Genomic DNA, 15000 nt, shown 5'->3' on the forward strand with positions numbered 1-15000 from the left:
ACCACTGAACTATCAAGAGAGGTATAAATTAATGCTGAGTTTTCTGTACTTATTTTACCCGTCGCGGGCAGGGAAATTGTACTTAGCCTTGGCATTAACCCACCTCCGCCACAGTTCATTGGTAAGTTTGGAACATGCAGCCCTTATTATGAAATTTTTTATCACACCGTGATTTATATGCAATCATGAAGCTACAAATGTCACTTAATATCAAATTCACGCTACCTCGGGGTATCCCGATAGGGAATTATCACCGAAGGGGAATTTATAAGTGATAAATGGATTGGTAGTGCTGGGTCGCGATCCCATGACACAGAGCTTATCCAGCAACTCCGGTCAACGTTCTACCACTGAGCTATAAAGAGAGGTATGAGTTAATGCCGAGTTTTCTGTACTTATTTTACCCGTCGCGAGCGGGGAAATTGCACTTAGCCTTGGCATTAACCCACCTCCGCCATGATAGTTCATTGGTACATTTGGAACACGCAGCTCTTATTATGAAATATTTTATCACACCGTGATTTATATACAATCAGGAAGCTACAAATGTCACTTAACATCAAATTCACGCTACCTCAGGAGTATCCCGATAGGGAATTATCAACAAAGGGGAATTTATAAGTGATAAATGGATTGGTATTGCTGGGTCGCGATCCCATGACACAGAACTTATCCAGCAACTCCGGTCGACGTTCTACCACTGAGCTATCAAGAGAGGTATAAATTAATGCCGAGTTTTCTGTACTTATTTTACCCGTCGCGAGCGTGGAAATTGCACTTAGCCTCAGCATTAACCCACCTCCGCCATGATAGTTCATTGGTACGTTTGGAGCACGCAGCTCTTATTGTGAAATTTTTTATCACACCATGATTTATATACAATCATGAAGCTACAAATGTTGCTTAATATCAAATTCATGCTACCCCGAGAGTATCCTGGTAGGAAATTATCATCGAAGGGGAATTTATAAGTGATAAATGGATTGGTACTGCCGGGTCACGATCCCACGACACAGAACTTATCCAGCAACTCCAGTCAACGTTCTACCACTGAGCTATCAAGAGAGGTATAAGTTAATGCCGAGTTTTCTGTACTTATTTTACCCATCGCGAGCAGGGAAATTGTACTTAGCCTCGGCATTAACCCACCTCTGCCATGATAGTTCATTGGTACGTTTGGAACACGCAGCTCTTATTACGAAATTTTTTATCACACCGTGATTTGTATACAATCATGAAGCTACAAATGTCTCTTAATATCAAATTCACGCTACCTCGGGAGTATCCCGATAGGGAATTATCACTGAAGGGGAATTTGTAAGTGATAAATGGATTGGTACTGCCGGGTCGCGATCCCACGACACAGAACTTATCCAGCAACTCCAGTCATAATAAGAGCTACGTGTTCCAAACATACCAATGAACGATCATGGCGGAGGTGGGTTTATGCCGAGGCTAAGTACAATTTCCCCGCTCACGACGGGTAAAATAAGTACAGAAAACTCGGCATTAACTTATACCTCTTTGATAGCTCAGTGGTAGAATGTCGACTGGAGTTGCTGGATAAGTTCTGTGTCATGGGATCGCGACCCGGCAGTACTAATCCTTTTATCACTTATAAATTCTCCTTCGGTGATAATTCCCCGTTGGGATACTCCTGAGGTAGCGTGAATTTCATATTAAGCGACATTTGTAGCTTCATGATTGTATATGAATCACGGTGTGATAAAAATTTCATATATATATATATATATATATATATATATATATATATATATATATATATATGTGTGTGTGTGTGTGTGTGTGTGTGTGTGTGTGTGTGTGTGTGTGTATTTCGTCTCAATAGCGTATTTGTGTATCCATTATTGTTTATCAGCAATAATACATACCTTTCCTCAACGTGGCATGTAGCTTCGGGCGTTGTTTTGCAAACCCGTGGACGCTAAGCAGGACAGACTAAACAATGGGGAAGATTTACGATGTTTAGCATTATGACGTATGTAATAATGCAAAAGTCACTCTCTGAATGATAAACAATACGTCTACGATTCCTAGATGTATTTATCAAAGAAAGAGAACTTTATCAAAGGAATTCGGCTTACACTGTCAAAACATAAATACAGGCTCTGTATCATTCTCATTTACATATTGGTTTTTTAAACAAAAGGAAAAACAGGAGAGATTTATGATGATGTCGAGATAACCAAATGCTTGGCAAACACCCCATGAGTAACTATGATATACCTATTCATAAAAATTAACTTCTGACTTTCGGTGGTGGATTATTGAGGTTTATTCTTTTATAACGAAGTATGTATGTCGATGAGACTGTTTGTGAAAATGCTCTCGGAACAAACGAGATTTTTCCTTCTTTAGTGTGGCTGTGTGTATGTGTGTGTGAACGATGGCTATTTTATCCTTGTTTTCTTCTCATGCTATTCAAAAAGGCAGTTTAGAACACGATATATTTCCAGACTTCCCCTATGTATATTTTCTGACACAAGCGTGTATATATAGCCTATTAATAATCACGTGAGAAAGTTAAACGTTTGTAATGTATGTAAGCGAATGTATATTTATTTCATAGTAATTTCTTGCACGTAAGAAAGCACGCATTTAGAATGAAGCTGAATTTATGAAGCCTAAACCATGCTGGATTTTTAATGGTGCTTGTTCTTTGCTAATGAACTTTATAAATGTTTTTTTTTAGAAAAGGTCAGATAATTTTCTCTTTTTCTAATGCAATCTCGAAATTGATGTTCTGTTATTGTCGTTGTTATTTTGATAGTCTAAGTTAGTTTGTCCGGAAGTCATATAACTTCCCATCCCTCTTTTTTTTCGTTATCATTGAAAGCCAAGCTCCAGCCTTAGTTGGAAAATTAGATTACCACAAGGCCGATGACACTAATATGGAAAGCAGCTTCTTGCGGAACAAGAAAATGAGAAGTGAAGAGTGAATTTTAAAAAAAGAAATAAGAAAGAAATATTTATAAGATCAATAACAATGAAACATGATCAAGATAAACAACAAGTAAAATAAATAAGATAAGCAACAAACAAACTATGAAATAAGACTCATGTCTGCCTGTTCATCAAAAAGCATTTGCGCCAAGTTCGACCTTCTGACACATTCCAGTGATTCAACAACATGGCTAGGAAGATAATATCAAAGTTCGGTCACTGTTAGAGGCCTGAGGTTTAGGAGGTTTAACACGAACACGTACCCGCGGTGCTTCCGTAGTGCTACTGACATTTGGCATCTTGTGAAAGCTTGACTGGAGGATGGCAATAAGTACAAGAAAATTCGCATATGGGACTCTTCTCGATTCTAGCTTGACCAGACCGTTTGTCTGTCGATATGGTGAATGCAGTCATCAATGGTATTACCACCTCTTGATGAACTATTGCAGGAAATGATGAAATATAAAATACTAATGAGAGTGGAATGCAAGAAATTACGGACAGTTTATTATACACTGACTCGGCATCAATGCTGAGTGCTCATTTGTTGCAGAAACAATGTGTAGTTTGATTTCACAAAGAAAATAGGAAGTTCAACATAAAAGGGCTAAGTCTATGTGTAAAAACATTTTACTTCATACAGAAATACCATAAAACATTATCACAAAGGGAATGTTTCTCATATCTGAGTATACTGTACAGGGCCTCTTTAATGTTAGTTTACTCAAGAGCGCTAGTCATGAATTATTTGCAGGAGCTGAACAAATTGTGGATATTGTGTCTGAAGTGGAAACGCCGGCGTTTTCTCATTCTATTGGAGTTAATATAGCAAATCGACAGGTAACAAATACACTCCTAATCTATATGCCAGCCCGATGTTTTTCATGCGTATTTCATAATAATAAAGAATTGATGTGAATGTAAGGGCCTGGAATTCCGGGGGTTATCATCGGGTAAAACTGATAGAAATGCTGTTTGAAAGTCATAATTCCCCGATGCCAAACTATTAATTTGTTTATGAATGCAAAATGAATTGGGATTACTTCCAAATGTATATCATTCATTATAATGCGGCGATGTGACGGGTGTACGCATAAACCTTATGAATAAATGAACGTAGTTCATCAATTTTGGAAATCAAACCTATCATGGCCGCCGGATTTATGATTAGGCGATATTGAAGATTGATTTTCCGTCGTGTTGGCCAGGTAGTTAGGAGGTTTGTTTGGCATTATCACCGCCATAGGGAAATACACAACCAACATAGGGAATAGGATATGGGAAATATGTAGCCACCATTGGAATTAGGGAAATGGAAAATGCGTAGCCGTCGTGAGTAATAGGGAAGTAGACAATGTGTAGCCAACACGAAGAACAAGAAAAGAGAATATACACTGTCAACTTGAGGAATAGGGGAAAAAGAATATATCTTCAGGTTAAATTGTTTAACAATAACAGTACCTACTGCATGCGTCCTGTCGAAGAAATCCACAACCTTATAACAATCATTTCATAACCTGCACGGAAGCCTCATGAGCACCATGTCTGCCCTCCTTACTTAAAGTGAACTATACCGTACACTATGTTTCCTGCCTCGTTGAAGTTTGTTTGGCAATTTCTCTTAGTGATAACTTTTCCTCGAAAATTTATCATAGTGCTGCAGCCATTACATAATTGCAAAAAACATTGACAGCATTGAAATTTCAAAGAATTTGGAAGTGTATAAGATTACTACTTTTTCTTAATATATAAAGAGAATGGGATGCTGGTTTCTTGTGAGATGATGAACTTGATGACTAGAAGGAAAAGTTGATAAGACCTAATGAAACCATTTGAAAGATAATGCAGCTTAGAGCTACGAAGTGGGAAAACGTCAGTAACAAAAGAACAGAATTTTTTACTTTTTTTATTTTCAGAACAAGAAAAAAGACGTAAAGTTGACGCAATTAGCAGCAATCTTGGGCTCACCCACACATCATGTGATCATATCAGATTATTCAGAAAACGGGTTCTTTGTTCAACAGCAGATAGAATATCTCTCAGACAGTAAACGAAAAATTGCAGGGCTGAAATATGCAAACCAAGGCTAACTTTTCAGACTGGTGTTAAGATTTTTTTTAGAATTGTAAAATTTACAAACTGTATGCTTGCAGCAAGAAACCAAATAAAAACGTCTACCTAGTTTTTGTTACAACTACTGTTTTCAGTGGATTTTGTCGACTGATGCGCTGCGTGGCGCTTTAGGCTAAAAACGAAACCATTCAAATAAAGAAAAACAAATACAAAACTTATTAAAAGTGAATCTGCCCAGGCTGTGCAATTTAGTCCGTCCATCCTTCGGTGTTCGTGTTCATGCAGGCAACAGCAGGCAGCTGGCAAAGCAACAGCAAACAAATATGGGCTGGAGAAGACAGTGTCAAACCGAAACAATAACTATATCGACCAGTGACAATTGATGAATACAATCAAGCAGTGAGGAGAACACTCAATAGAAGCTGGCCAAACAATCATTAAAAAAGGAGGGGTAACAAAGCCAGAGATAAACATGGTCTCGCGACACTATTCATCATTATGACTTCTTTTGCGGCTTACAGCACAGAAGTGTCCCCCGGGATAACTACTTTGGCTTACTTCCAATAGAGTCGATTTTCTTATTGCTTCCTTGGGGCAGTTTCGACCTTAATGGTATACTCGGTTCAGTCGGCAGCGTCACTGAGGTAAGTAACTTTTGTATTTCATTTTCATTATGGCCGAAGTTTAATAAGTCCATCGTTTAATTCTCGTCCTTATTGTCGAGGTAGCGTTAGTATTTCATTAAGGGTTATGTTTCATATCCTATTAAAGAAAATGCTCTCCGTAGAAGGTTCTTCTTTCTTTTTCTTCGCTCGACTGTACGGTTAAGAACGGGTGATCAGCTCTTTTCGGGTACTTTATTTAATCATATATATATATATATATATATATATATATATATATATATATATATATATATATATATATATATATATATATATATATATACATATATATATATATATATATATATATATATATATATATATATATATATATATGTGTGTGTGCGCACGCATTGTCACACAAAGGTATTAAGTATTGTACGTCAGTACAGTGGCTGATAGCTTACTAGTGTGATTAAAAAAAAAAAAAAAAAAATATATATATATATATATATATATATATATATATATTGTTACATGTGGGGCTTGGCTGATGAGTTTATTAATTAGTTAATGTAATTTATGGGGCCTTTTGTTGCCAATGGCACATGTAACCTGTCAATTAAAGCTAAAGTTAACCTCAAAAGCAGACAATTACTTAATTGAATAAGGTCACCAGTCGGGGAAACAATATATGGGATAACGGATTACTCTGCAACAAATGGATTACATCAAACCCCTTGACTTCCCAATTAGTCCCGACAAAGGAAGAATGTGCAGTGACAGCGAGGAAATTACATGGACTTTCGCCCACGTCAGACACAGTCAGTTTTCCCTTGCTTCAAGTAAAGTTATAACACTACAGATGTCTATACTGGTAGATATAGCATGCAGTTTTGTATTATTGAAGGCTAATTCTCTTCCGAACAATGGGATCAAGAAACAAGGCTGCCTGAAATTTACTTACTTAACTTTCCCTAATTCCTATTTACTGCATGGGAATAGCTTACACAGTGTCACTAGGCAATATTAATTATTCTTACACTAGACTTCATAAAAGAAAACTGATTATACCAGGTTCTCATAGATGGTGGTGAAGTGGTGAAAACGAAGGGAAAAGATGAAATACAGTGGAAGAATAGTAGTAAATCAACGAAGAAACTGTCAAATTTCTGACTTACTGTTGACGTGGTTGCTTGTGCATGCAACTGACAATCAGAAGTCTTGAAATTACCCATTCTACGCCTCACTAGTACCAATGAAACAGTAAGAGAGCAAGCACAAAGAATTAGTTACGCACAAAGCGTGTGCTTCGTGTGATAGCAAGTCTGACCGTCTCAGGTCAAAGCTGTAGTCCTGGGCTGTTTTTCACATCAATATGCCTATATGCCTCCGGCAGTCTGAAAATTTGACAAAACATCGCCAGATGCATAGGACAGAGCAAAAGGAAGCTTAAGACCACCTTCACTAGAGGTTACTTGGTGAAACCCTCCCTATAGGTTAGGTCCCTAAAGCTAAATTATCAGCTACTAAAGACGTTACTTTTTTGAAAACCCACAGCCTACCTCTGCCCGCTGAGCTTCTCCTAGGGTAGACAGTGATGCCTTCCTGTCTTTGTTAGAATGATATTCTTACTAAATAATGCAGAGAGGCAGAATAGCAGAATATATATATATATATATATATATATATATATATATATATTTCCATTTAATATATTGGTTATCTTCCATTGGTTATCTTCATAACTGTTACAAGAAATTTCTTCTACTGATTCTTTTGAGCATCACTCAGCATTAAATGTATATATATATATATATATATATATATATATATATATATATATATATATATATATATATATATATATATATATATATATATATATATATTAACTTTATCACATACACAATTGTTCTGTGCATTAGTAGAATTACTAAAAGGACCTCATTGAAACTGGATGGTATCTAATTGAGTTTTTATTCAAAAAGTTATAAGCTTTCTTGGAAAAACAGTCCACATTATCAAGTATCCGTACGGATACTTGATAATTTGGACTGTTTGTCCAAGAAAGCTTGTAACTTTTTTAATAAAAACTCCATTAGATACCATCCAGTTTGAATGAGGTACTTTAGTAATATATATATATATATATATATATATATATATATATATATATATATATATATATATATATATATATATATATATATATATATATCTCTACAAAATAGTTGGATAGCACAACTAATGGACTTGCTGTTGGGCACCAGACCTGTGATAAACCAGCATTCCAGTTTTATCAGGAAGCCTTACGTTAAAAGGTGAGGGTCATTTTTTAAGGAAAACTCCTCGCGCTCGGCCTTAGAATCGATTGCACTCTGTCTCTGTGTCTGCATGGTACAGCCTTCCTGACGATAGCATTATTATTTTGCCACTGATTACTGTGACCCATGCTTAAGATTGAAGGTCACTTGCAGAACCTGTCAAATCAGCTGTGTGACATCACATCTGATGATGCCTTGACGCAGCGATACCATGTAGACCTGAGTAGAAGAAATCTCTGCAGAGGTATGTGAGGCAATTTCATTCTCATTCGCAGGTCAAGAACCGCGTTTAGTTGTTCATAACAACATTTTCAAGCTTAAAAGAGACATTACAGTTTTTAATAGTTAAAGTATTATACAATCATTATTGGCTAACAATAATAGAGATAATTGAAAAAATCTTTAAAATGATTTACAGTAGCATGTAAATTACTCAGAGAGCTAAACAGAAACTGAACAGTTTACATTATAAATGAATTATTGAATAATTCATATTAAAAGCCAGGGGATTTGATGAATTGCCAAGGTTAAGATCTGGTTTTCTAAAACATATTTCGATCGACTCGGAGATTCTGAATAATGTTTCTTCATTAAGTACCAAGAACACTAAAATTTTCTAGTCTTCCCGTATTACAATCATCACTATGTGCTGTAAAATTGGCTATCTGGTTGGCTTGGCCAGCAAGCAACCATTATGAGGGGAAATGCCATGATGTTCAAAAGATCTTGTCCGGACTGACCTCCCTGACTGGCCAATATAGGTGGCGCTACAGACGTCACTCTTGTTAATATAGGTAATGCCAGACAGAAGGTCTGAAGGTAGTTTATCCATATGGTTAAACAACGATTGAATAGTGCGGTTGTTGGTAAATATTAATTTTGGGTTAATGTGGGGAAAGCTATACTTAAACATGTTTTTCTTTCTCTTATAACGTATTTAGAACATGGATCACTTATATATGGCAGTTTAAAATACATAGTCAGTTTATCAACACTTGGTATCTATTTTGCTATTTACACTGAGAGATTTATTTAGGAACTTTTTTATTTCTTTGTATATTATGTCATTAGGATAAACATTATTGTTGAAATATTTTAAAAGAAAATTTATTTCTGAGTCAAATGACTGCCAGGAGCTGCAAAGAGCAAGTGCCCTATGTATTAAGTCTTTATGTTATTCATTTTAAAGTTAAAGAATGTAGCACTTTGGAAATTCATTCCAAGACCGGTAAAAGTGGACTTTCTGAAAATGCTCAAACTTAAAGTGACTTCCTGTTTACGGTACTTTTGGTAATGCTTACATCCAAAAAAGTTAAGAATATTATTTTTGTTTCACGTTCCGCGGTCAACTGAATACAAGGGTGTTTACTGTTATCTAAGTAATCATGGAACTGTTGTGGGCTACGTGACTTCGATGCCTTAAAACCAAAAATGTGTCGTCAACAGGCCTGTGACAAGTGATTAGTTTGAACTCTAGAGGACACTTATCAAACCATCTTTATTTCATGAAAAACAGAAATATTTTAGCCACAGGGACTGAAAGTGGAGATCCCATGGCGAAACCCTCAAATTGGTTGTAGTGCAAATTATTGAATAAAAAGGAGTTATCGTTTATGCATAAGAAGTATCTTAAAAACAGTTTCTGAAATATTTCTCACTTGTTCGCTGTTACTGTAAATAGAGTTTAAAACTATATCGACTGTTTCTTTGATTGGAACGTTTGTGAATAGGGAGATAACGTCAAAGCATGCTAGCACTGCACCTTCGGGTATTTCATAAGAATTGATGTTCTTAAATTCATACGTGTTTTTTTTATGTTTACCGATTTTCTGTCAGTGGCTGTATAAAACTGATAAGAAATTTCCCTAGTTTATAGGATGGTGCTTTAAAGGCAGACAGTATAGGTCTTAGTGGTATTCCATTTTTATGCATTTTCGGCAGTCCGTACAGTATGGATAGAGAAGACCCACGTACAAACAACTTGTTATATTCTTCTTCACTAATCGAACCATTATTCTGGGCTCCCTTAACTGGTAATTGATCTTGTCATCTGCATTCAAGTGAGGCAAATTAAGCACTTTTAGTATAATGCCTCGCAGCTGATGCTTAGCAAGTATTAAGGAAATATATCTTGTTATTCATGACTACTGATGTTTGATTATTGCTCAGTTTCAGTTGTTACTTTATTTTCGTAATGTTGTCATTATTAACGACCCTTGCATTCCACTCTTTTTCAACAGGCTCCATTAAAGATCCCATGGTTTGTGAGGAAGTAATTGAGTGATTGTTAGCGAGAAAACTGGCTCTTGACAAAAAAATCCCCCATCATTAATCATGTGTCTATAATTGAAGTATTGCCATTTCGTTAGGAGCTAATTAAGCTGCCTATTCGTTCAAAAAAGGGGATTGTTCATTTGAGGCTGAAGGGACGATGGTTACAGGATGGATACGTTGCTCCTTAAATAAACCCGATACTGTTAAGCTCATAAATGATTTGAGGGTTCGTTCAACGGGGCTGGTGAGTAATGATGAAAAACGTCTTTGTGGCTTCACATTCTTAAGGGGGTTTCACGCGGTCAGACATGTTAGGCAACATGTAGGACAACACGGTGTTTGTGAGGAAGTCTTACCGCGTGAAAGGAGTAAACATGTTGAACTAACATGTTGAACGGATGTATGATCGGGTCTGACTTTTGTGGGAGGGCTTGCTCATTCATGCCCATGCATGATCTTCTGAACACGCATCCGTCTCAAACCGTCATACATATTCAAATCGGGGAGGTAACATCTATAGCAGCTCCATCGGTGACAGACTAGGCCTATTATTTTCAGAATGAGTGACACGTCTGCCGTTAAGGACAAAAGAATCGAAATCACGATGGATTTCATTGACATATTATATAGGAAGCATATAGCTCTGTGGAAGGCGAAATCGAAAGAATACTCTAATAGGAATTTAAGAAATAAAGGTTTAGACGAGTTTCATGAACTTGACCCTCATTGCACGCGGGATGATGTGATGAAAAAAATCAAATGTCTCCGACGTTCTTTTCAAAGGGAACTTCGAAAACATGAGAGGAACTCTAAGAAGTCAGGCAATTCAACTGATGATATTTACAAGCCCACTTTCTCTGGTATTTTAACAACATGATGTTCTTATGAGATCAGGACTTGCCACGAGAGAGTGCATCAAATTTGGATTCTACTAATATTGATGAGGAGGTGAGTTTTAATGATCAGGCCGAAGCTGGAGAAAAACTACAGTTGAGTGTTTAGATCACTTACCTGAACTTTTATTTGATGTCACTGAAATAACTTAGATTCACCATGCAAATTTGAATGGATAAAATTATTTGAGGGGGGGGGGGCAGGCATAGGTCTAAACAAAACATTTGAATCATGAATTAATTAAACTGATCATAATTTTCGTGTTTATTTATTTTGGAAAGAAAGATGACGACACAATAATTTAATCAAAATTTTAATCATACTGTTTGTACAGATTTGGAGGTGTGCATTACTCTTTAGATTAGGCCTAATTTACCTATTTTCATGATTTACATGAAGTCTTTTTGTCATGCTACTGCACCCTTATTACCAAAGCAATCCTTAAATCTGTCTCTTACTTCTTTGACAATTTTAGGGTAATTTCGAAAGCCTTGTCCGTTTTTCAAACCTGCTAAATAATTAGGATCTGCAGATAAACCTGGCAAAGTAATTTTCCTCGCTCTATCTTCCCTATGAAACCACTTCTCTGGGGAATCATCTGAAAGGCATATAATTGCTCCAATCTTCTGGGTGTAATTTCAGCTCCTTCATTAAGTCTATGAGAAATTTGGTCTCTTTTCAGCAACCAGTCCTTTGTCCACTTTGATCGCTTCCTTTTCCTTTCCTTGAGAGTAACCACTATTCCGACTGCCATCACCTCTTGTTTGCTAAGGGACATGTTGCTCCTTCGCTTCCTGGTACCCACTGAGGTTGGCTGTCTGTTTGGTCTGAGCTTGTGAAAACTCTTCCAACATGTTGTGTTGGAGGTTTGACGAGCTTGTTGGCCAACATGTTTGACCGTGTGAAACTCCCTTTAGAGAGAGAGAGAGAGAGAGAGAGAGAGAGAGAGAGAGAAAGAAACACGAAGTATTCCGACTCAATCTTGAATCATGGTCCAAAGTGGGAAATTTTCCATCAGTACTGCTGTGCTTAAACACCTTATCTTGTGATGAAGAACTAAACATGCCAGCTTCTCGTGGAAGAAAATAACCAAGATAGCCCATACTTCTGTTCTTTTTAGTGTAAGAGTTGTACCACAAACAAAAGTAATAAGACTACTATTTTTCCGTCATACCCCCTTGCATTAAGTTGGGGCTCCAGAAGGTCTTAGCCTTTAGGTTCTCTGCAAGTCTTTTTAGACGAGGTTGCGACCCCATGACTTTGTCATCCTGGCTGCAATCCACCACAATCAACGAACTAACAGGTACTTACCTCAAAACAGAGCGTACATTATATATATATATATATATATATATATATATATATATATATATATATATATATATATATATATATATACACATATATATATATATATATATATATATATATATATATATATATGATATAATATATAATATAATATAATATATAATATAATATAATATATAATTAATATAATATAATATAGAAAAATATGTTTATTACTTCAGACGTTATGATAGCGTTCCTTGATTTGCCTTGAATAAACTTTGATCTTGAATAAAGTATGTCTGGTGGCGCACAAGGATTATTCAGATGCCAGACGTTCAAATTTTATGAAAGAAGTATTAAAACACTCTTGATCGTTTTTGATTCTCTGTGCTAATCGTATGAAGACTCAGTTTTTCTATTACTCACGTCACCCCGTGTATAATATTCGGAGTACACCGATACTGTATTTTTCAGTCTTGTGATATCGTAATGTGCTCTCCGTAAAAGGTTTCGAATTTCATATCAGAGCTCAAGGACTTTATCTATGCCTGATCGTATCTTTTAATATATTCGCAACGTGACTAATATTCCATGTTGGTTACGACAACTTAGAAAGAAAAAATCAGGTGTCTGTACCTACGCTTGAGTACGGCGATCATATCTGCAAAACTTTTCTTAAATGTAGTAACAATTTTGTTATGCAAAAGACAGATAGATAAATGTTTCCACGTATGTATGTGAAACGAAAGAAACAGGAAAACGGGAAAGTATTTGTTTAACATGGACCCCTTAACTAAATGAATAGAGAAGAAGCCTACTACGCTTCAGCATATAATATAAGGGAAAAAGAAATCAAACTAATACATTGACGTTCTCCTTTCTCTACATTGCAGGAAACTAAAGCCTGGAATATGCCGCGGGCACGCGCGAGAAGGTAAGTCAACACTAGGCTTGTTGAAATGGTCTCCATTATTCTATTCATGGTTCTCCCCTTCCTCATGGGCAACGTGCTCATGGAGGGGCTCCAATAATTATTCATAAATAAATACAATACGCTATACTAATATTGCTTACTAGTGTGAAAGCAGTTGCCATAAATGTTGTATTAGATACCCCAATTACACTTTGTTCCATTTACCTCCTTCCTAAATATGGTTTCACTGAACAAGACGTTGAGAATTTACTAAATCAACTTCCATCCCCTTTTATTATTCTAGGTGACTTCAGTGACCATAATCCTCGATGGGGTGTAATGTACCGTATAATGAAGGAATTATAATTGATAAAATAATCAATGCCCAAAATGTGTCTCTTTTTAATGATGGATCAATGGCTTTTCACAATATACTGTATATATACAGAATCTATTTTTGCCATTTACACGTGGACAGTAGATGAATGTCTAAATGGTAGTGACCACTGTCCTGTTCTCTTAAAATCTGCATCTCCTCGTTGGGCGAGTCGGTAGAGTTGTCGCCTAGCACTCGCTAGGCCCGAGTTCGAGTCTCCGGCCGGCTAATGAAGGATTAGAGGAATTTATTTCTGGTGACATAAATTCATTTCTCGGTATAATGTGGTTCGGATTCCACAATAAGCTGTAGGTCCCGTTCTTAAGTTACCAATTGGTTCTTAGCCACGTAAAATAAGTCTAATCCTTCGGGCCAGCCCTAGGAGAGCTGCTAATCATCTCAGTGGTCTGGTAAAACTAATATATACTTTTTTCTTAAAATCTGCAAGAAAATTACCCAAATGAGTCACTTCCAAAATCATCAAAATGTTCCCCCCAAAATTCCCTAACTGAGTCACTTCCAAGGAAGGCAAATTGGAAAAATACAGTAAAGGAGTTAATTTAGCGAAAAGTTTTGAATCTTTCGACCCTCACTTAAATGCGTATAATTATTTTAATGATAAAATTCTTGTAATTGCCCGAGAATCTGTTCCAATAATGAAAGGCAAACCGAGAAGACTTGCAGTTCCATGGTACCAGAAGAGTTGTAGTAATTTTAGTACAATAACTAGAAATGTTATAGGAAGTCTAACAGCAAGAAAATATATCAAGGTAACCTAGCAAAGAAAAGAAGTTATTTTTCAAAGTTAAAAAGGAATCTTGGTTGTATTATACAAATGGAATATATGAAAGAAAATTAGGAAATTATCTTGAAAATGCATTCCCTTTCCTACTTTAACTTAAAAAATTGACAATATATACCAATAACTAAACCTGAAGATGTAGCAGAAAAGCTGGGAGATCACTTTTCCAAGAATTTCTAGATCTGAGAATTAATCCCCTCAGTTTCAACAACTAAGGAACTTCCAAATTACATTGAACCTTAGTGCAAATGATAATGAGGCCTTTAATGCAAACTTTCCATGGAGGGAGCTGAGAGATGCATTATCCTCTGCTGAACATGTATCTCCAGGAGAGGACATAATCCATAATGAAATGCTAAAACACCTTCCGGAAGCTGCCAAATGCTTTCTTTTCAAATTCATAAACAAGATCTGGGTTACTGTCCACCCTGAAAGCTGGTAGATCTCGCTTATTGCTCCTGTGATTAAGCCCAATATAG

This window comes from Macrobrachium rosenbergii, chromosome 21 (assembly GCF_040412425.1).
Source record: "Macrobrachium rosenbergii isolate ZJJX-2024 chromosome 21, ASM4041242v1, whole genome shotgun sequence".
In the NCBI taxonomy this organism is placed as follows: domain Eukaryota; kingdom Metazoa; phylum Arthropoda; class Malacostraca; order Decapoda; family Palaemonidae; genus Macrobrachium; species Macrobrachium rosenbergii.